The 25,132-nt window shown below is 35.2% G+C and overlaps 1 pseudogene; it reads right to left on the bottom strand.

Moving 5' to 3' along the window:
- Window positions 1-91: 91 nt before the first annotated feature.
- On the bottom strand, window positions 92-24,693 carry LOC141600155 (uncharacterized; annotated as a pseudogene).
- Window positions 24,694-25,132: the final 439 nt, after the last annotated feature.

Genomic DNA, 25,132 nt, shown 5'->3' with positions numbered 1-25,132 from the left:
TTCAAAATAGGATAGAGGAAATCACGCTGCCATGATCTACCGTTTAAACATTTCATGGGTATAGCATTTACGAAGTTTCAACAACAAAAGGTTAAAAATAAGACATTCTGTAGTTATTACTATGACAATAATAGGCGGAAAATGCCTCTTAAAATGTAACATACAAAAGCAAAGCTAAAAGGTTTCTTAAAAAACTTCGTACAATATTCAATAGCTCTTTTTTTTTGGGGCGTTTTTGGTAGCATCATACCCAAATAAGACTAAATATCCCATATGAACGGCCATTCCTTTGTCTAAATTCATAGTCATCAGCTCAATATTTGTGACTTTAAACGCCTTATGATCATTGGTTCCAAACAGATTACCCGCTTGTCTACCGCAATGAACATGGTATGCTTCCTGTCTAGTAACGCCATTCCTTCCTGTTGGAAGCCAATTAGTCCAAGTTAATATATTGTAATTGTTGCCGCGTAATATCTTAAATTCACAGAGGAATCCTAGTTTGTGAAATGCAATTTTGGTTATAAATAAAATTTCATAAACTGATAAAGTAAATAAATAAACTAATATAATTCATCATTTATTTACTGTCTTAGACCATTGCTCAGGGTAAATTTGTATTATCATGTTTAAGAAAAGAGTCAATAAACTATACAATGTCACTTTAAAAACAAATAATTGTTCTGGAAACATTTAATTTTAAATTAGTATCTACTTGTGGAACATAACCTTATCTATTATTATCCTTACCTTATCCAACCTCATCTCTATGCTTATCTCTTACACAAAATCTAGGTCTATCATCAACATCAAATAATTTAGATGTCAATTAACTGACCTATACAAAGAGGAAAAAAGAATATAAATAGGAAAAAACTCTAATACATGCCACCATTTCCCAGATCCTCACATTTTTAGTGTAGTTATCATGTCAAACAATATTCAGAAAATAAAGGCAATGCAACATGCAATTGATAATATTGTAAAAGAAATTCAAGAGTTATTTATTCGACTAAGAATAGTCTTGACTGAAAGCATTATATGGGAGAAACTTAACCAAAACTCAAACTGTGTTATGCTTGTTCAAATTCTTTGTGGAAATACACCAAGTGAACTACTTAACCCAGGCTACAAAGTGCTGCAAAATGTAACTCGCACTGAGTTCTATTCTAGAAAAGGATATCTGGAAGCCTTAAAACAAGAAGTTGTGGATTTTCTATTTAAGCTTGAAAGTGTTATGACATCAAGTGCATTGTAAGATTTGTGCTATGGGGGGCGCACTTTATTTAGGTTCCCAGAAAGTGAACGGTCAAAATTTGAGTTGATAACTATATATTCAGATTACTTAAGGGATCAACATTTTGCATATGAGATGGAGAGAGATATAGATAGGGCGTTGCCTTCATCTTCATCTTCAGTCGACAGCTGCAACCGAGAGATACGATAGTTTCCACTTAAAATCAAGGTGTGTAAGTTGCTTTGGTTTCATTTAGAAACATTGGAAGTTTCGGATGCTTTAACTTTGTATTAGTTGATAGTTTATTTTCATACGTAACTGATGTCTTTAAACAATGCATGAAAAGTAGCAAGGGATGAATATTTCCTAGCCTAGGAAGGGGCTTACTGATGTTACCTAACAATGCATGTAAACTTTTATTTTGCACTATTTTTTATAAAAAAAATTTAAAAACTGGTTGTTTGGCAGACAATTGCAATCTTGTCAGACTATGCTTCAGGTGTCGACTAAACATAATGAGTCATCATTTTAGGGAAAATATATGAGACGCCAAAAAAGGTTATATATATGATACTTTTGACTCATTCCTATCTCATACTTAAAATTGAGCTGTATTAAATAGTAATGTAACAAGAGATGAGTGATAACAAATGCATCAAACCTGGCTTGTTTTGGCGTCAATATTTGTAGAAAGACAAAGCTAGGTAGAGTATAAGAGGGATACAGAGACTGTGAGATACGGAGAATGAATGTTGATTTTCTCACAAAAACCACATACTCGAGCGAATGTTGCTTGATTCTTTGGATAACCAGAGTCAGTGATGTTGTCATCTATATAGCTACTTGTTTTTCTCCCAGTCAACACATCCATCGGAGAACTGTCATCAGACCAAGGGCATCCATTGATCCTAACAAAACCTAATTCATAAGACATAAATTTTAATGCCTTAAAAATTTGACATAAAGTCTACGGTGTAAGGAATTCTTAAAAAATAGAAGTATGGTCTGATGAGCAGAAATGAATTTGTCAACACATACAAGTCATCATGTTCCATTAATTTGACAAAATATACTTTGATTTTTGATACACAGAAAGCACACACTATTGTTTTAGATCAGGCGCACACTCCCGTTTTTTATACAGGAATGATACCGAGACCTGTGAAGGTTTCAAAGATCATTGCAACCAGTTTAGCCGCAATTAAGTGAGAGGTTAAGCCGCAACTACTGATATCATGACCGACCGAAATAATACTTTGGTGAAACAAAGGATCAAGGAACTGACTTAGCTTATCTAATACTCAGATGTTGACCTTGTATTACCAAAATCGCTTAATTCCAATATGATGTTCATTCTAAAAATTGATCAGCTACATACCTTTCTACTCCAAGGTCCCTTGTATGCTCCTTAGTATACTGGATTCGGTACCTTTGAGGTTTCCACAAGCCGTCCTCTTCCTCATCCCAATTTTTAGGCTTTTCAGAGTTGAAATCGAAGCAACTTTTTAGTTCCTCCTATATATATTGAGCATAACACGCGATCACATGAAAAGAAGATGGAAAGAGGACAAGTTACCTGTTTTTCTTCTGGGTGCGGACTTTCACGTGGAATCGTATCACAACTCTGTATAAATGAACATATTATTTCTTGAACAGCATATCCTGCAATTTCAGAATAGTTGACTTGTAAGGAGTTCCAAGCTCACTAAACTCTTCATATCTCAGGTCTGACCTCATTTGGATCATCAATCTATTCCTTTTCTTTCCAGTCTGCAAGTTACATGTTTAAGAAAAAGGAATTAGCTTACATTTCTTAAGCTGAAGAACACATTTAAAGAGCTGCTGTATATTTTTTCCGACATGTTTCTGACAGACTCAAAATGGAACGTAGATTCCATTTCTAACGGAACCAAAGAATCGCTATTTTCATTATGATCTCCCAGAAATTACCTCTATGCGTCAAACCAACACAAGAGTGACACTTCATACATTTTGACCTCCCTTAACTCATTATTAGCGGGAACTTTTGAAGCAACAAAGTAATATTGTTGTTGTACTGGATAAACATACGGACATTGGAAACATACTGGTAACAAGGTAATTATGATAAAGCACTCGACATCCGCAATAGCTAATAATACCACCCTCAAATACAATTTTTCACGCATTGGAAGTGATCTTAAGAGCAAATAAATTCCGCTTGCTTACCAATATGAGAAGCGGCATGATCGACTACTTTGGAATTGATGCCTCCATAATGCAATGCCATATACAAGATAGTAGACTGAGTGTCCTTAGCATATTTCTCCAGCAATTCGATAGTTTTTGGGATATCATCTGGTTCCCTTTGAGCATCTATTATTCGGGCTTCAACCGATCTTTTCAGCCAGGCCTTACTTTTTTTATGCTGATAAAACTGATGAAAGGGATTGTGTTATAGGATGCTCGATCACCTTATTGGCATAGATTTTGTCCATTGCATCTTCTCACCAAATAAGACGCATTAGGCTTATCCGGGGATCAGAAGCAACGTCCATTGCTCTAGCTGTTTTGACATTGAAGGCATGAAGAGCAAATGCAGCTTTTCGCATACCCGGGGTTTGTTCGAGGAGGCATAGGTGAGTGTGGTAGTCATAGCTTCTTACTTGTTGTACACAGTATGAGAAAGCAGACTTTACGCTGCTGGAGTTGGAAGCAACAGTCATCAATAAACTTTCAATGTACCTAGGAACAGTTAAGAATTCTTAGAAAATACTTGTAAATTGGTTAATACAAAACGCGGAAAAAGGCACAAAACACGTGAAATTGTAAACCGAGTTTCACAAAAATTTCAAGCATTGTTATCCAACAGAACGAATAATGGACGCCAAACAATCCCTAAAAAATCAAAAATAATTGTTATCACCGAGATAACAGCAAAAAGGCAACAGGGTTTATAAAAATCCTATCTTTACTGCCCTCACCCTTTTAGTTCCCTCTTATTAACCTATCTCAAGTTTCAGCCATTATTAAAAACACAATAAAAAAAATTTAAACATCGTCGTTGCTTGAAGGGTTTGATTGCCTCACAACTAATGGAGGCTGCTCAAGTAAGATATCCGTGCACGGACAATTGACAAAGTGTTAGAGTATCGTGGTTAATGCATTACTCCTTTGGCATTACAGCGCGTCCTAATAGATAAGATTTATGGAGCAGCAAGCCCAGATAAGTTTAATAAGAATGAAAATAGCTGTGGTACCTCGACTCTCCGACACGGGTGTCGCGTCCGACACGTGTTGAGTGTCGCATACGACTATTTTGTGCAAATTTTCAATTTTTTGGCCTAAAATGAAGTGTCGAACTGTCGTGTCGGTATCGGACAAGTAGGTGTCAGATACGTGATACAGCAGCTAAGTGAAGTGTCGGAGTAACGTAGAAAAATAGTAATAACTATAGGAAACAATGACCAGTTCTACATGGTACCGTGTATCAGCACTTGAGACAAGGACTAATCATGGAATCACAGAACATCAGATTGAGTTGATCATAAACAAAAATCTTTCATTAATTTGGTTGGCAGTACTAATGTCAAAATGAAACTGCAAGTTGCTAGAAGACGATTTCGAGCAACAAACAAATTTAGGACAAATATATACAAGTTCGAGCGAGATGCACATGCAAAATATATACTTAGAAGAAGGAAAAACCCGATGATACTAAGCAATGAAACGAATCAGCAGGAGAGAATAGGTACATTTGTTTCCAACCCAGGAGAGTAAATACAATGAACGATTGTGATCGTGGTACATTTGTGGCCAACCGGGAGAGTAAATGCGACGATATATTATTTCAATCGTAAAAAAACATATTTTTTTTCAACATTTTTCAGCAAACTGTTAATCTAAGCTATCATCACCGTAGTTATAACTTATGAGCACTCATAGTCTTATTCATAAAAACATCACAAGATTAATGAACAAACTTTACAAACATGTGAGAGTAGCATTGTTAATAAACTGTTTATTTATACGATCATAGCCATAACTATAAGCTCTTGCTCATCAAAAACTAAGATCTTGTCTCAAATGTTAGTACAACAAATAACATAAATTTAATTACTACAAATACAGCAAATTACAAGATTGCAATTTAATACAGAGAGGGTGTAGTGTTACCAGTCCTTCAAGCATTAAAGTTGAAGGCCACGAAGAGATAGAGAAGACTCATATGTCTTAATCGCCTATAAAAGTGATCACACTGGTGCTCCTTCTGTTGTTTTTGCCTTCACCAATTCAACAAAAAACACATAAATATTTCTCTGAAATATTGCATCAACAGAAACCTTCAAATGGACACAATGAAAATCTTCATCAAAATTCTAATTTCAATAACCAAAATCAGATGGCCTGGTACAATGTCAATAAGTTTATTAGCTGTATTTTCCACAAGCCATATTTTAGAGGAAACCACTCAGATTTAACATTTCTACATCTACTAAAAGGGAAAACCTGTTTATGATGTGTCTTAGGGGCGTTTGCTTTTTTAGACACTACTAAAGTACTCTCTTGTAATTCTTAAAGAATCACAGCAGCCATCTCGACATTCAAGCATGCCTGGGAGTAAGCAGAAACAAAGAGGAATCAAAGGCTTCAATTAGCCTCTCCATATCCCTCTTCCTTTCCCCCGTAAACGAATTGCAAGAGTTGACAAGTCTCCATTTCTGCCAGTGTACAAACAAGAAAAAACAGAACATCAAGATTTTCAGGTTTTGTCTGGTTCATGTCTAGGACCATTGATAACAATGTTAATGCTAAAGATCTGATAAAAATAAAAGAAAGGTTAAAAATTAAAAAGCAGGGAGAAAAGCGGCTTAAAAAACCCACCCAGAAATCCGTCTCACTTCATTCGCAACAACCGATAACGAATTAGCACAAATTTCCACTCCATGTATAGCGAATAATTTAAAAAGTAAACATAAATACCAAAAAAAGAAAGAACATGTCCCCTGTGAATCTGTGAGACTGTGACTGATATCATTGTACCATTATAAGTAATGAAGCTACCCAAGAAAGAAACACATGCATGATTACTTTTCTCCATTCATCATCAATAACTAAAAATTAAGGACAAACCAGTTGAACGATGACAATAAAGGCGTTCACAATTGTTAAATGAACATCAACTTTATCATTCCTCTTCATCTGCATGTGATGATGCACTTGTAAATATTGAAGTACTTGTATATTATTTTTAATACTCAGAATTGTTCGAAACAACACAATCAAATTAACAAATAACTTGCCTTTTCAGATTAATTTCTTGTAGGGATGTCCAGAAAAATGAAAATATAAGAATCAATCAGGAAAATCAAGTGAAAATTTAAAAATAAGTAGTAGTAGATGTAAGATGAGCAATAGGAAGGAATTAATAGGGTAAATTATTAGATTTTAGGGTGAATGAAACTGAAGAGTATATTACAATTGAAAGAGGGAGAATGAGAGGTGGAAATGAGATTGAAGTTTTGCATCAATGGAAGCTGTAAAAAAGAAACATAATTGACCATTTTACTATATAGACTCTCATTATTTTTGATACTTAGAAGAAAAGGAACAACATAAAATGAGATGGTATATTATTTAAGTCATTCAATGAAGCGATGTATAAAAGGTTGAAGAGAAAAGATAAGCCAAGGAGTGCCGCAATGCTTATCCAGAACCAATATTGATGTTTAAAGAAGTCTCGTGACGCAAGTACAACTTTGCCAACGGTTGGTCCTCTGATCCGTAAGTCTGTATTTGGCTGCATTAACACCAAGCAATTAATTTTAAAAAAATACAGACCGCAAACTGACAGTGCATACTAAAGTAAAATAATAATAGATATTCATGCAATAAGACGCATGGATAACATCAATATTGGTTCAAATAAATAAGAATTCTTTATATAAATACTCAGAAAGTTAATAAGTATGTTAATAATTATTCTTCACCATTTGTCCTTTTAAATATTATTAAGACCAAATTGTTTAGTTTAAATATATTTATTTCTAGTAAGAATGTGATAATTGTCTCCGTAGTGTCAAATGTGCTGTATTATCTAACAATTACCATATATGCAACTAAGCATTCGACTAAAAGATATAACCTTGATGTTATTTTAAATGCTCTACTCAATGCCTAATATGTAACAGTCCACTCGAATTCCCTTAATACACTCTGGAGTGGGGTATGGTCAACGTGAGACCCATCATGAACTAAAACAGAGTCGATATTTAACGGCATAAAGTAATTGTTCAATGGACTTTGGATGAAGTGTGCGAAGTACACCATCTTGCTTAGTAGTTCTTTGTTCAAGGGGAAAACAGACCGGGTAAACTTTGATAAAAGTCCATCAACTTAAACATATATGTACGCTTAATATTGTCGGTAAAAAATAAAGAAGCAGCAACACGTTAACCTAGTAGTATAATTTAAAAGTACTACACATAAGCCTTGAACATAATAATAATAATTTAAACATATCAATAGAGCCGATTTCAAAAGGACAAAGATAGAGTTTGCAGGGCACTATAATTATATTGGCATCAACCTAGCAGTCAGAATCATAGTAACCCTCGCTGCCAGAGTTGTCTTCAGGCCACATAGTGAAATCTTCTGAAACTGGGTTTGCTTTTTCTAGGCGACGATGATATTCGTATTTCTCTTTTGTAGTCGTGTAGTTCTTGCATACACAATACATCTTCACCACCTTTTGGCCCCTTTGAGCCGTGATCAAACCACGTACATTTTCTTTAACTAATTGATTATTATAATCAACAAGTACTTTTGATGTTTTAGTTCCCACAAGGAATAATTCTGCCCACCATTTGCAAACATCAGCTACACTCCTCTTATCATCTTTTGAGAGCCTATTAAATATATTAGAGAGCACAACCTCTAAACTAAGTGTCTGATGGTGTTGTGTATCGTCATCTTGTGGTGTAGCCTTCAATACATTCGCTTTAACAAATATCTCTTTGCAGTTGAAGCGACCTTTCTTCTTGTCCTCATATTTCTCTATAATTTTTTCTCTGTCACTCTCATCTTGGAAGAAAGGGCGTGTGCATGTGAACGTATTCATGTTAGGGAGGTAGTGTATTTGTGGGTAAATAATATTGTATGTTTTTTTCATAAAGGCAGGATGTTGATGACAGGGTAATTGTAATGCACTCTATTACCTTTATAGAGGAGAGGAGGGGGAAATATGACGTTTTAACTTACTTAACCTAAAAAATATAAATGAATATTGATGTCTATTAAACTGCCCTTTTATGTATTTATGTTAATAATTACAGACATTTAAATAGTTACATCTATAGAGCATTAACTACAGGCTTTTTATATCTTTAAACGTTTTTAAGGGTTTTGTTTTAGGGTTTTTGGATGCAAATTTGTGGGTTGTGGTTTTTTTAAAAACTTGGGAAATTTAGCAGTATGGTTACCCGGTTTTGATACAATTAAAGTTTTCTTTATCCCGTTCCTTTATATGTATCATGTTTGAAATTTTTTTTTAAAACCCTAAAATTTTTTGTTGTTAAAATAGAGTGTTGGAGCTTGTGTCCTCCACAAATTAGTGTGATAACATTTGTAAATCTCTTACAGGTTCACAAGGGTATACTTCGTATATTTAATCAGTTGATTAACGTTTACCTAATAACGGTTGGCTTGCTAGAAAGTTTGACGTTATTATCATACAGATGGCGGTGATCAACTGGTCCCTAAAGGTCACACCTATAGGATGTGTTTGAGAAATGTGGTTATAGAAATATAATCACATTGATGCCCAATATGACTAAAAAGTTAGTCAATGTGTTGATGAGATAATTATTTAATCAAAATTAAATAATATTAGTTGAGACGAATTAACTGTCAATTCGTAAATTAAATATAATAAGTTATATTTAATTAAATGTATATAATGTTAGCTTGGACGAATTAATCTGTTAATTCGTAATTAAATATAATCAGTTATATTTAATATCAACAAGATGAATGTGTCATAGTGGTAATAGTGAGGGTACACAAACCAAGAGGTCTTGGGTTTGATCCTCACTAGATGACAATTCAACACATATTATATATTTTTGGAAAGACCAAAAATAAGGAGGAGATACTCCTTATTTCGGTCAGTTTGGCCGAAAATTAGGAAGGATTTTTGTTTCCTAATTGACTCCAAGTTTCGGTCTGTATAAAAAGAAAGGGAGAGAATTATTTCTACCCTAATGCTTTTTCTTGACCTTGCCTCCTCTCTCTCATCAGAAAAAACACAAAAACAACTAAATTTTACAGAAAATTTTAGATCGATTTCTAGCATAATCAAGGGGCATATCTCATATCGTCTTGGGTGCAACTAATAGGCGAATATCAATTTTGATATTGTTCTTAGGCCAATTTTGCTAGGACCGAAGGTTAATTCTAAATCCTTTATACTTAGTTTATGTATTTTGTTTATGACCATTGATCATCATTGTTAAATTCGTTATAATCCCTCTAGTTTAAGGGAAGTATACAGATGATTTCCCACAAGTGGTATCAGAGCACTAGGCCACGTTTTTTAATCTTGATGATTTTCATAAATTTGTATGTGAACAATGAGGATTTTTGAAATATTTTAGGGTTTCGAATTTTTTTGGTTCGGCAAATTTTTTTGTGCCGAATTTGTTTTTTTTCCTGCCGTTTTTTTTCCTTTTAGTTGTTGATATTTTTCCATTATATTTTTCATATTATAGTTTATAATCAGTTAAAATTATCATAAGAAGAATTGGTAGTTTTTGATTTAATGCAGATTAAGTTAAAATTAAATGAAATCGTCATGTTTATGATGAAAAGATTGTTTTTGCTATATAGTTTTTGGCATATAAATTAATCATGTTTATTATTTCATATGCTAATCATGTTCTAATAGCAAATGTAAACAATTTTGTCATCAAATCTTGTTTTAGGGCATATTGCAGCAAAAGAAAGAAAAAAAAGGGGAGGACCTTTTTTTTAGGGTTTGCCGTAGAGAAAAAAAAAATTAAAATCTTTTTGTTGTGTTTTTTTTTTTGGTAAGCCGAGAAGAACAAAAAGGAAAATTTTGTTTTCTTGTTTTTGCCATATTGCCGAAAGAATAAAATATGGAAAGTTTTTTTTGTTTTTCCTAATTGCCGAATATAAAAAAAAGGGGAGGAGGGGGGGTTGTTTTTTTCCAGCCGTGTGGAGCTGAAATTATAAAAAAAAAAAAAAAATTTGTTTATTTTTCAGCCGAGACCAAATTATAATTGGTTTTTGTTTTTGTTTTTTTTTTGGCCAATTAGTTATTGTGAATCGGTTCACAATTTAAAGATACCGAGTTATTTTAAAGCAGTTTAAAATTTTGACGCATAGAATTCATATTACAAGTTTAATATGGATTAAGAATGAAATTAATGTGATTAATTGTGGAATTGTCACTTAATTTAATTTAAATAGGTGGTTTGGATAAATTAATCAACATAATTAAGGAATTGTGTTATGTATGTTTAATTTATTTTTGTTGATGCTTTTAATTTTGTTGAATGAATCGAATGAATGAATTTTATTTACGTATTTATTTTTGCAATCGGTTGTAATTTGTAATACTTAGTGTGGCTTTAGTCAAATTATGTTTTCGTAATGAAGGAAACATGATTTTTATGTAATTATGAGATCTCGAATCTCCTTTACTTTAGTTTTGGGTTTTGAAATTAGAATGTAATAAATAGGTCAATTATGTAATTTTATTTATTGTAATTTCAAAGAAGACTAAAGATGAAGATTGGAGCTCACTCCCACTACATGGATCAAGATGGAACATCAAGACAAGCTTCTCGGGTCCAAGGATGGATTCCAAACTTGTATTTATTGTTCATTTTGATAGGATAGGCCACACTAGGACTTTTACTGTTTATTTTTACGTTTGCATTCTTATTGCTTTTCATTCACATGTTAGTTTATGCATCATATTCCGCCTAAAACCAAACCACCTACTACTAAATTGCATGAAAATTGACTCATATAGGTTGTGTGTTAGTTTTCATGGACATGCAAATGTCACAGTCTTTAAGCCATCACCTTAGTTTAATCATTCTCGCATGCTAGATTATAGTTCACTTAAAATGAATTTAAATAAAGTTGATAGGATCTTCCTCTAAAACGGAAATTGAAATTAGTCTTTATAAGGGCAAACATCTATGAATCCCTTCTTCGTCGGTAGGACTAATATGACCCCTTCTACGTTGGGTAAGTAGTTGTGTTGACTTAGTTTACCTCAACATCATAGTCCGAAGAGTTTCTCGTGATTATGATGGACTATAGATAGAATTTACAGAAATTTATCGACCAAGAATTCTAACGGTAGAATTAGCTAAAAGGTTAGCTTATCAATTTACAGAGAATTGAGTCTTGGGGTCATTTATATAATTCTTGAGGGAGGTCAATTGTATAAATGTTTTTTTTGAGTCTTCGCGTTATGACATTAGCTCATTAGACTTAAAATTAAAACGATGCACATGCTTATTATTTTATTCTTCTTTCGCAGTGTAGAACACGTTTATTATCGATAATACTGTTACAACAAATGGCTGGAAATAACGCAATCCCAATGCCTAGTGCCACACTAGATCGTTCGTCATGGCTAAAAATGTTCATGGACCAAATGAATCAGTCCACTCGACTGAAGAATGATGGGTCCAATTTTGCGGACTGGGAGGCGGCACTACGGAATGCTGCCACTGCTGACGGTAAGCTCTTGGTATTTAAGTGAGCCAATACCGGTCAACCCAGGTCAAAATGCAGGAGTCAACGAGTCACTCGCTTATAGTGATTTCGTTATGGAAGCGGGTGCGATAAAGAACGTACTCATCTTTGCAATGGAAACCAATTTGCAGAGACGCTTCATTGCCCAAGGTGCAAACAAGATTTTCACCACGCTCGCTAACGAGTTCTCAAAGGCACCGAGAATCGTTACATATGAGCATACCTGTCGCTTCTTTGATGCGAAACTCCAGAAGGGCCAACCGGTTAGCCCACACATTCTTCACATGATTGAGAATGTCGAAAGTCGGAGGCACCGAATTGTAAAATCGGTGAGAGCATTGTCATTGACCGAATGCTTCATTCTCTTCACGATGGTTTTGCCCTTTTCAGGGCGAACTACTATATGAATGACTTGAAAAAGAGTCCTCATGAGCTACACTCCCTTCTCGTACAGACCGAGAAGGATATGAAATTGAGTGGGAGCGTGAAACGGGATGTTCTCACGATTTACAAAGGTAAAGGTAAGGGCAAGGCTCATGGCGACCTAGCTGTAGGTAAGCCAAAGTTTAAGAAGCCAGGAAACGGTAAGAGTGCGCCTGGTGAGACTAGTGGCTCACAGGGCAAGACAAAGAGCAAGGGCGGTGACATAGAGTGCCACTATTGTCACAAGACTGGACATTGGAGGAGGAACTGTCCCGTCTACCGTGAGGACATCAAGGCAAGCCGCGTCGTTCCTGTTGGTATGCCATCTTATATTCATATGATTGAGATTAACCATGCAAGTTTCGGAACTTGGGTAGTTGATACTGGTTGTGGTTCTCATCTGTGTAATCATTTGCAGGGCCTAAAGAACATCATACCTCTCGAAAAAGGTGATGTGGACCTGCGAGTCGGGAATGGAGCATGAGTTATTGCTGCCTCGAAGGGAACATATGTAATCCAACTCCCTAGTGGTTTTGAGTTATCTTTAAATAACTGTTACTATGTACCCAGTTTATCTAAGAATATTATTTCTGTTTCCGTACTTGCTAAAGACGGTTTTGCATTTTCAATAAAGGATAATAGTTGTATTTTCTCTTTTAATGAAATGATTTATGGCAAAGCAGTTTCCATGAATGGAATTTACATCTTAGATCAAACCACGGAAGTACTACACATGAATAATAAGAAATTAAAGGTTGGTGACAAAGATCAAACCAATCTATGGCATTGTCGAATGGGACATATAAATGACAAACGCGTGAAGAAACTCGTCGATAATGGGACTATTCCCGCATTCGAATTTTCTACATATGGCACGTGTGAATCATGTCTCATTGGCAAGATGACTCGAATTTCCTTCAAAGGTGTTGGAATGCGCGCTAGTGACCTATTAGGACTCATACATACGGACGTTTGTGGACCTATGTCAATTACCGCTAGAGATGGTTATAGATATTTTATCACTTTCACGGACGATTTGAGTAGATACGGATATGTCTACTTAATGAAGCATAAAAGTGAGTCCTTTGAGAAATTCAAGGAATACCAGAATAGGGTACAGAACCAACTGGGTAGAAAGATTAAAGCACTCCGTTCAGATCGGGGTGGCGAATATCTTTCAAATGAGTTTGATCAACACCTGAAAGACTGTGGAATCGTTTTGCAGTTAACTCCACCTGGAACACCTCAATTGAATGGTGTGTCCGAACGGAGAAATCGAACCTTACTTGATATGGTTCGATCCATGATGAGTCACACGGTAGTGCCTGATTCATTATGGGGTTATGCTCTTTTGTCAGCCGCTCTTATACTTAACCGAAGTCCGTCTAAAGCTGTCGACAAGACTCCATTTGAAATGTGGAAGGGAACGGTCCCCAACTTGACCTTTATTCGGGTTTGGGGCTGCGAGGCTTATGTCAAGTGGCGACACGAGGATAAGATCGGCCCGCGATCGGTCAAGACATACTTTATAGGTTATCCAAAAGGAACATTTGGTCATTACTTTTATTCGCCTACCGAACATCGAGTTTTTGTTGCGGCTAGTGCGACGTTCTTAGAAAAAGAATTTCTCGAGAACAAGTCGAGTAATAGAACCTTCGAGCTGTCGCAGATTCATGAACCAACAACCGAGGAACAGATGGAGGAAGCTGTACCTCCAACTGATGATACGGTTAATATTCCTGAGGAACCTAGGAGGTCGGGTAGAGACTCTCATCCTCCGGACAGATACATTGGTATGGTCGAGGAGAATGACGTTTTACTTCTAGAAAGTAATGAACCCGCAACCTATAAAGGTGCTATGGCCTGTTCCGACTCAAAGCTATGGCTTGAAGCCATGCAATCCGAGATGGACTCCATGTATGAGAATAACGTATGGGATCTAGTTGATTTACCTAATAAGGTAAAACCTCTACAGTGCAAATGGCTTTACAAAATAAAGCGTTCTATAGACGCGCAACCAGATATCTATAATGCACGACTTGTGGCAAAAGGTTTCACTCAAGTGCAAGGATTGCATTATGATGAGATTTTTGCACCTGTAGTCATGCTACGTTCCATTCGGATAATCTTAGCGATTGCCGCATTTCATGATTATGAAATTTGGCAAATGGATGTGAAAACCACCTTCTTAAACGGTTATTTGGAGGAAGAGTTGTACATGGTGCAACCCGAAGGTTTCATTGATCCTAAGCATCCTAAGAAAGTATGCAAGATTAAGCGTTCCCTTTATGGACTTAAGCAAGCTTCTCGGAGTTGGAATCATCGTTTCGACCAAGTGATAAAAGAGTATGGTTTCACTCGATCGGTCGAGGAACCATGCTTATATATCAAGTCGAGTGGGAGCAAGATTGTATTCTTGATATTGTATGTCGATGACATACTCTTGATTGGGAATGACATTCCTCTCCTTTCTTCGGTTAAAGAATGGTTGAAGAACAATTTCCAGATGAAAGATCTGGGTGAGGCACAGCGTATTTTGGGAATCCGTATCTACCGAGATAGATCACGACGGACGTTATCACTTAGTCAGGAGTCTTATTTGGATAAGGTTCTTGAGAGGTTCAGCATGACCAACTCCAAGAAGGGGAACCTTCCTATGACGACTGGGATGCAGTTGAGCAAGTCTCAGTCACCCACGACGCCTGAAGGGATTGAGCGCATGAGTCGTGTTCCTTATGCATCTGCAATAGGATCGATCATGTATGCCATGATATGCACACGTCCAGACGTGGCATATGCATTGAGTATGACGAGTCGGTACCAAAAGACTCCATGTGAAACACACTGGATAACAGTCAAAAATATCCTCAAGTACCTACGGAGGACTAAGGATTAGGTATTGACTTATGGAGGCGATACTAAGCTATGCGCAACCGGTTACGCAGATGCTAGCTTCCAAACGGATCGAGATGATTCAAAATCTCAGTCCGGGTTCGTCTTTACTCTTAATGGTGCTGCGGTCACTGGAAGAGTTCCAAAAGAGTGTTGTAGCAGATTCTACTACTGAATCCGAGTACTATGCCGCTTCGGAGGCAGCAAAGGAAGCGATATGGATGCGTCAATTCTTACAAGGGCTTTCGGTAGTTCCTAGTTCGAATGACCCGATCACCATCTATTGTGACAATAGAGGTGCCATCTTCCAGGCTAAGAAGCCAAAGTCTATAAACAAATCTAGACATGTACTTCGGAAAGCTCACCTGATCCGTGATTACGTGGAGAAAGAAGAGATAGTGATTGACAAGATTACGACGGATGATAACATCGGGGATCCTCTCACCAAACCGTTGAATTATGATAAGCATGTAGGGCATGTTAATTCCATGGGAATTAAACATGTTCCTGAGTTGTAGTACTTGATTATGGATTTGATACATTATCTTTTTCATATACTATTTATAACTTCATCGTTTTATATATATAATATTTTGTTTTTCATTTGGATTGTACTGACAACATTGAATGCCACAAAATGAACTGAATTACATTATATTTGTTTTGGTCCGTAATCGCCAATGTGAGCTGATAACTCCGGCTATTATATTGTGCAGTCGATTGATGGTGGGTTCAACGAGCCATAAGTCAAACGGTTGACTGATCGATCACAGATACGAGATTATGACGATACCTCGTAGGACAACTTTTTGTGACAACGTAATGGAGTCCTAAATGTTTAATAACATTCGGTGCCAGGTCGTGGATATGACATCCATTGTGTTCCTAGAGTCGATTCTTTTGACTATCGACTGTCTCTTGAGATTAAGGCAGTTTTTGGGTGACTTTGGTTTCTTTCTCACGGTCTGCCGTAACTGGAGGCTAAGTATATTTTTTCTGGGTCATTTCATACTGCGCTTACATCTGCAGGATTCGAGTTGAGGAAAATATCCAACCCTTATCAGGTATAGTTATTTCTCAGGGCCACTCGAGGAGTTGTAACTGAAATGCATGGCCATGCTCGAATGTTGATTCGTTTATCAGTTAAGTTACTCTCTAGTCGGGGATTGATATTGATCGCTTGTAAAATACGACCTTTGTGAATTCGGATTTGCAAATTGTTTTACATTGAGTGGGAGAAATTTTATAGGATATGAGAATCGTTTATTGCACATACACTTGTGAGGACAAGTGGGAGTTTGTTGGAGCTTGTGTCCTCCACAAATTAGTGTGATAACATTTGTAAATCTCTTATAGGTTCACAAGGGTATACTTCGTATATTTAATCAGTTGATTAACGTTTACCTAATAACGGTTGGCTTGCTAGAAAGTTTGACGTTATTATCATACAGATGGCGGTGATCAACTGGTCCCTAAAGGTCACACCTATAGGATGTGTTTGAGAAATGTGGTTATAGAAATATAATCACATTGATGCCCAATATGACTAAAAAGTTAGTCAATGTGTTGATGAGATAATTATTTAATCAAAATTAAATAATATTAGTTAAGACGAATTAACTGTCAATTCGTAAATTAAATATAATAAGTTATATTTAATTAAATGTATATAATGTTAGCTTGGACGAATTAATCTGTTAATTCGTAATTAAATATAATCAGTTATATTTAATATCAACAAGATGAATGTGTCATAGTGGTAATAGTGAGGGTACACAAACCAAGAGGTCTTGGGTTTGATCCTCACTAGATGACAATTCAACACATATTATATATTTTTGGAAAGACCAAAAATAAGGAGATACTCCTTATTTCGGTCAGTTTGGCCGAAAATTAGAAAGGATTTTTCTTTCCTAATTGACTCCAAGTTTCGGTCTGTATAAAAAGAAAGGGAGAGAATTATTTCTACCCTAATGCTTTTTCTTGACCTTGCCTCCTCTCTCTCATCAGAAAAAACACAAAAACAACTAAATTTTACAGAAAATTTTAGATCGATTTCTAGCATAATCAAGGGGCATATCTCATATCGTCTTGGGTGCAACTAATAGGCGAATATCAATTTTGATATTGTTCTTAGGCCAATTTTGCTAGGACCGAAGGTTAATTCTAAATCCTTTATACTTAGTTTATGTATTTTGTTTATGACCATTGATCATCATTGTTAAATTCGTTATAATCCCTCTAGTTTAAGGAAATATACAGATGATTTCCCACATAGAGCCCAATGCCTAGCATATACTAAGTGGTCCATCTAGCAGGTAAATTACATGATATTACGTATTACTGAAATTAACTATTTCTTATTTTAAAACAGAGTCCAATGCCTAGTACATAACAAGAAGGTAGTTTTACGCTATCAGGATGCTAAATAATTACCTTAATTAGAAGCAGATTATCGTTGGAACAGCGCCACATGTGCAAGATAGGGATATAATCATCCTTGCAGCTAAGGAAATTTATGCAAACAATACCTGTTATATAATGAAAACTACAACATTTCAAGCTTTAATTATTGAACAATTTTAAAAGTTGTTTAGTATTATTTCTCGTATAAATGAAAACAACTATTATTCAAAAGATTTTTAGTGGTGTTCTCACAATATATAATACTCAGGATTCGCCTGTACAAATATACTTCTCGCAAAGAATTTTGATAATAACTTACAAGCTCATTCACCAAAGAAACAATTGCTACCGTCACTTCCCAAACCAAGACCTACTTACTATATTACTCCCTCCTCACAAAAGAGTGCTTCTCATTTCTCTAATATATGTGAGGAATAATATACCATCATAATTTATGATATATGGAATATAATTTTTGGCCAAATAATAATCCTACATAAATATATTCTAATAATATATTTTATTGATAATATACCATATCGAATTAATGTAAAAAGGTTACAGGGAGATTGATGAAGGAGAGGGTTAGCAACAGCAAGCACAAATGTTTGTGAGTTAAGAACAGTTGTTATTCCTGATTTAGCTATGTAAATTGTTTGTTTTTCCATAGCCTCATGAATAGAAACTCTGGATCAACTGTGTGGCAGCTTAGCATTTAAAGGCAAGTTTTGGAAGGAACATTATCAAATCCATGTCAAAGTTCTCTGTTTGACAAACCTGTGATTGGTTTTCATATTTTCAAACTCATCAATGGAGAAAACACCACCATTTGCCAAGACCATTGCACCTCATTAGAGCCCACGCTGCAGAAGCATAATCAGTTCATATCAGGGAAACCGTTAATCAGAAGATGTTATTATTTTAAATACTTCAGCGCAGCTTATCAAAGATACATATTTTGACTGTTGAAACTTATTGTGCCACTGTGTTTCTAATCACCAACACCTGAACAACCTTTAGTTGAAGTGTACATGGCGACGTGAGCGGTTTTCTTAGCAAATTTTAGAAATTTGATTTACAAAAAATGAAAGCTTATCATCACGGGTGCAGGAATAGAATTCTTGACCCATAAAGAGTATAAAAAGATGTCAGAAATTAATCTGTGACTTGGCAGTTGAAGGCTAATTTCATTGGAAAATACATTGCAGCAATAGCATAATATTGTCCTATGAGATTGCAATAACAAAGTTGCATGATAGTTAGTGTTGTCAATGTTATTCTTAGTTTCAAACTTATGGACCGACTCTTCCTCGATCTAAATCCTGACTTTAGTGCTGGTTGTGTCCTATTTACTAATCTTATATTCCCTCCATCTCAATCATTTGTTTACCTTTGAAATGTTCTAAAAGGAGTTTTAGAGACAGATTGGATGTCTATAATTTCAATTCCACTAAATCATCAAAATAAACAGGAAAAAGAGACAACATACATTCGAAGGAGTTTTTTTTTCCGTAAAAATCTACAGTGACGTCCTTACTTCCTCTATCTCCATTATGCTCAACTGCAAACACATTTTAAAAATCGCAAAAGTATCATCCAACCGGTAACGAAAACAACTCCTCTAAATTCACCATCAGAATATTTATAAACAGAATCTTGTACCAAAAACTTCCCATCAAAGTCATTAGTAGCTTTCCTTAACACCTCAATTTCATAAAATTTACACTTATCCAAAGTTTCCAAAGTCATGAACATTAGACAGTATCAATTTGTCTCACCACTAACCGATTCCTTCCATCTTGTCCTCTACATATCTCCTCTCTTCTGTATAACAACTACTACTACATAATCATAAACTACTACTACTACTATTACTACTACATAAACATCAGCCAGTATCAATCTAGCTCACCACTAACTGATTCTTATTATTATTTGCTCATTATCCTTCTTCTTGTTGATGTAGCTAAATAGCTAATTACATAAGCATTTGTCTAACAAACTTCTTTTGTCGAAAGAAATGGAAGCTTATATTGCATTTCGTAGCTCTTTCTCGGCAAACCCTTGTTTCTCCCTCGTAGGGTAAAAGTAGCTACAACCATCTCATGAACAAGAATACAAACACAGCCTAACAATTTGCAAGTGACAGGCAAAGACTTACAAAGAATATGAAAAACACAGTTTTGGAAATATGTGCCTTTAAAACTGAATACATTTAACAGTTCGAAGCATAATGCCTAATTGCAAATATATAAACTCTTGCATAAATAGTATCATATGAGGCTCGTCTGTAGGACAAACCTTATTTCATACTTGACAACCTGACCCGACCTGACTCGAACCCTACAAACCCTAAGTTGACCTGTTCCAAATTTACTCGACTCCAAACCCGGCCTTGTTAACCCATTTCTCAGGTCTAGCTAAAAATAACGTGAAACATTGCATTGCAACTACATTGTATAGGTTTTGGCTATACACTGGTGATGAGTGAACATCAGTCGTGATAATTCTCAGTTCCTTTCATACAAAATTTCATTTCACAGATAAGAAGGAATAATAATTATAAACTCAGATGGTTGCGAAAGAAAACTATTCATCGAAGTTTCCACCCTAAACGGTTACATACTTGAGAACAGCCCTGCGGATCTTCTTCATGTAGTCAGCAACTTGTTTCTGTTCAAGAATTCATCATCACTTTCATTCATCAGTTTCAAGTCGATATTTAAGGCAGAATGACATATTTACGCTACTGTAACATCTGAGAAGTAAACTCAACATGTAACAAGGTAATAATAAAGAAACGGGTTTGCCTGTTTCAACTGTCAGGAATTCTGAATAATGCTGAATTTTCAGAAATGAATGAATACTCGATTCTCGAAGCAACACTAACCTGATCACTTCGCTGAGCGCTTGCTATATTTTCATCAAGAAGGGTCAATAAAGACCTGGATTACCTAATGCGCTTAACCCCTAGCAAGTCGTAATTCAATTTGAACTTATTCTACCATGGTGCTAACTTAACCCACTATATCAGAAGTCTATTATAGCATATCACAAATTAAATGTTCCGTATTTGTATTGAATTAGGCAACAAAGATTAAAAAAATATAAAATTAACAAATTAAAACATAGCTCCAATTAGAGGATAACTCGGTATTGATTATAACTACGCACAACCAGAAGTGAACCAATCAAAGTCGAACTATAATCCAAGGATAAAAGGCACAGGAATACAAGGGAGAATATAATAAACACAAGCTGTAAAACTGTAGGTCAGGCATAACGTGGCTCAATTTGGCAACCCGGAGTTTAAATTTTTAGTTGATGTAAGCCACTGCTTACATAATTGGCTAAATGGTATGGTAAAGTAGCCTAGTATACTTTAAACAAAATCTCAGATTAGGAACCACTCCCACCTGTAGATCAATGTTGAAATATTCAGAGGTTAGCGATCGATGGTATTGCTTCAATATCCTCTCACAATAAAAGGCAATCATTTGGTAAGTCTAATACTACAAGTTTATTGCAATGTTCTGTGAATTGTATTAACACTTAAGTGCCTGAGACAAATTTCTATTGTTTATTTTACTATACTATTAAAACTTACGAGAGAGAGCTATGTCGCCATTGTGCCATACTTTCCGGCTCTAATCCAAACTAAACCAGATGGTGCAAATTGAAAAAATTGTTCAATTTTTATTTTGTATGGTCCCTCCATTCTTACATTTAACTTGGAGCTCTACTGCCACATATAGGACGATCGCTTATGGTCCGAGTGTTTCAATCGAGTTAAAAATATCCTTAATTCTCATTTGTTCTTTATAAAAATTTGGAGATTTAATAATTGGATGGCTTCATTTTTTTGGGTGAAAATGTGAATCACCTTCAAATTTTTCTTACTTTGAATGTGCGTAAGATATAAGAAATTTTATCACTTAATAATCACTCAGAAAGTTCAAATTTATTAAATCATTTTCATTCAAGAGACGGAAATTATCAGAAAAGAAATACTCTCTCCGTCCCAAATTCTAATCATTTGTTTACCTTTTTATTCTTTGTCAGAGTATTTTAATCAAAAGTAAACAATGATTGGGAATAAGGGAGTACTATAGAATGATCTTAGTCATTTAAAAATCGCCCGTACCATCACTAAATATCAAGTAAAGACTGAGAAAATCTCAGTACCATGAACAAAATTCGCAACTGCACTAAACTTTGTAATATTAGCCACAGAATCACAACCTTAAAATTGAATAAACCACCTTTAAAAAAACAAATAAAAGGATGGGGTAAACACAAAAATACATACACACAAATGCGTTATACATAACTGGCAAGGCTAATTAATACCGGGGTCGCAATTAAGATAATATAACCTTAAAGCATGCTTCAGCACAATCCTAACCAAACTACTCAAATTCCAACAATTGATAAGTTATTTCAAGATCCTACATAATGATTAACAATTGAAAAAGTTATTAAGGTGTCAATATTAGTTTAAGGAAACCAGCTAAAATTAGGTGCCAAGTTCCCTTCTTTTGACTGAAGAAAACACTTGAATCTTCATCCGTCTCTTTTTCAACGAACTCCTTTTGATTGTTACACTTTGTTCTTGTTATTGGACTTCTTTTAGAGAGCTTGCTCGACAAAACAAAAAGTAGCCATAGAAACAAAACAAAAAAAGAAGGGAGCCATAAAATCTGAAAACAGCATGCTCGATATAAAGTGGGCCAAGACATATAGGACAACTCATTAGTTCTGTAAAGAAGCTTACCACATGCCCAAGAGAACGCATACAGAGACCCCTTGTGTGCATAAAATCAGTCAACGTCCGTCCATCAACATGTGAAAGTTCTAGTGAACCAAAATCAGCAACCTGTACATGATAACAAATTATATAATAGGTTGTTTCAGTGGTGATCGAATGTTTACCAGCCGTGTGCTAAGACATCAAATTAATTGGCAAAAAATCTTTTATGTACCTTTTTTTGTATCCTTTGTAAAAAATAAATTTGTACTTTTTTTTTTAAATATACGCTAAGCCGTTAAACGATTTATTCATATTATATTCAAGATTAATTACCACTTACCAGCTTAGGTAAAGCTACTTCATCATAGTATATCTGGGAGAGGTCGATCAATTCCTGCAAAGACTGAATTTAAAAAGTTTGGAGTTATTTAATTGATACCTTTGTACAGAAAACAATACAATATACTCTTACGCAGTTACAAAATGTAAATACCTTCTGGTGCAATCCTGTATCAGACTTTCAGACGAGTAAAAGTTCCTTCACACAAGACTTTTTTCAGTACAATGTCGATGTTGTTTGAAGAACCGTTAGGTTGCACTTGGGTAGTAGTTGACACAAGATCAGCAGCTTTTGAATTTTAGTTAGCATTGTCAGAATGTAGAGGAGAACTCCCTTCCGACTTCTTGTTCTTGAGGGATTTGAGGGGAACTCTGCTGTGGAAGGAGAAACAAGCCATGTATTTGCTCATAAGCCATAAGGTAAGTTGAGAATGTATAAAAAAATAAGAATAATTTCCAGAGAAATTTCACCCACCCCAGAAATTTCACCAAATTGGTGAGGAGGTTCGATATTCTATGCTCGTATAAAAACTAAGGATATTTGGCAACATAATGTTGAAAAAAAAAAATTCAGAATAGCTTGGAATGTACTGTATTATTACGCTTAACTGTGGGCTCCAATTAAAAGGTTTAAAAAAAATGAGATTCATAAAAGCTGATATGCATTGCTAAGCACCAAAATATCAATTGATTACAGTAGAAATTTTGCCTACCTCACGGCTCTTGTTTTTGAAGTAATAAACCAGAAATCCCATAACGACCCAAAGCAACACATGCGTCAAGTTACTGCAAGTAGAGAAGTCTGAGATTTGCAAATCAAAATTGAAAAATAAAGAGAGAATATACAACAAGTAGCTATGCTTGTCAAGTAGAAGAGCCATGGGAGTTATGGTGGATGGCCAAATTCATGAATAAACTGACAATTCGCAACTACACAACAGTAAAAGCACAAACCAATCCAAAAGGGAAAAAAACTGACTCGGAAAAAACAACGAAAATTACTGGATAATTAACACTTTTTGGAGATATTTACGACTTGATTAGTAATCCCAGCCTATACAACTTGATTCATAAACCACAAATCGCAAATAAAACAATCAAACTAACAAACTGTTAGGGTGATTTCTTGTAGGATCGACACAGAAAGAGGTCAATAAAACCCAAACATTAAAATTGGAATAAAGCATCAGGACATGCAAACTTTTCAAACTCATAAACAAAAATGAAAACATAGCATAAACATACATACCAAAGTGCGACTATGAATCCAGATAATAAGCTGCGCACGTTCTACCGTCTTTAGCAGTGATAGAATCAACCTGCTACAGTAACTCATCCCAACCAACAATAAATCAACCGGCTACAGTAAAGAATTAAAAAACTCAGAAATCAGGCGACATGCAAAGTAAAATGCACAAGAATCCATAACGCAAATTACCTGCTACGTGTTCGAATCTTCCGCCCTTAATTGGTAATTGCCATTGTTGTTGAAAATCACAAGAATCAACTGGAAAACCCATCCACTACGGGTTCATATAAATACGATTCAATTCCTGGTCGCCTTGTTGACTTCATTTGATGAGTGAATTGCTTGTATAGAAGAGGAATTATGGTGATTGTTTTAACAAGGGTTAGGGTTAAAAAGAGGGGATTTCACCTTATATAATCGATAATCAATGGATTGATATGATGATGAAGAAGAAAAAATAAAAGAGTGAGAGAGTCGGAAAGAAAGGAGGAGAGAAAAAAGCAATGAAAACATTAACAATGGAAATCGAAAAAATGGAGAATGAAATCGCATGAAAGAGAAAGAGGGAGAAAATGTAGAAGAAATGAGAGAAAGCAACGTATCAGAAGATAGAAGACTCAGTGGCAAAATGGTCCAAAACGCACAAAATTTAACCACACTTTGGCCTTTTTAAAGAAGTATGGATATGGATAGAGGTAGACATATTTGAGTCATGTTAGCCGCTATTCGTAGTCAACTTTGGCGTTTGTTGTTGCTTACAAACTTCTTCTTTAGTCTTATTTTAATTTTAATTTGTTTAAATTATTTTATCTATTTTTTTTTACGGGACATTGTATATATTATCTTTTGCTCTACGTATTTCACAAAGTTTGGACTCTCCATAATCGATCGAAAAAAGTTTTCTTTATTAATATAAACTAGATTTAATGCCCGTGCGATGCAGAAAATGACTACGCTTTTTAGGCCATTAAGTAGAGCCTTAGTTAGGTCCTGTTCTTTTGGACTGAAACTGTCTGAACTGAAGTAAACTGAATTTAATAGAGCTCAACTGAACTCTGAATTT

This window comes from Silene latifolia, chromosome 9 (assembly GCF_048544455.1).
Source record: "Silene latifolia isolate original U9 population chromosome 9, ASM4854445v1, whole genome shotgun sequence".
NCBI classification, from domain to species: Eukaryota; Viridiplantae; Streptophyta; class Magnoliopsida; order Caryophyllales; family Caryophyllaceae; genus Silene; species Silene latifolia.
This window is presented reverse-complemented; position numbering and strand designations above follow the sequence as displayed.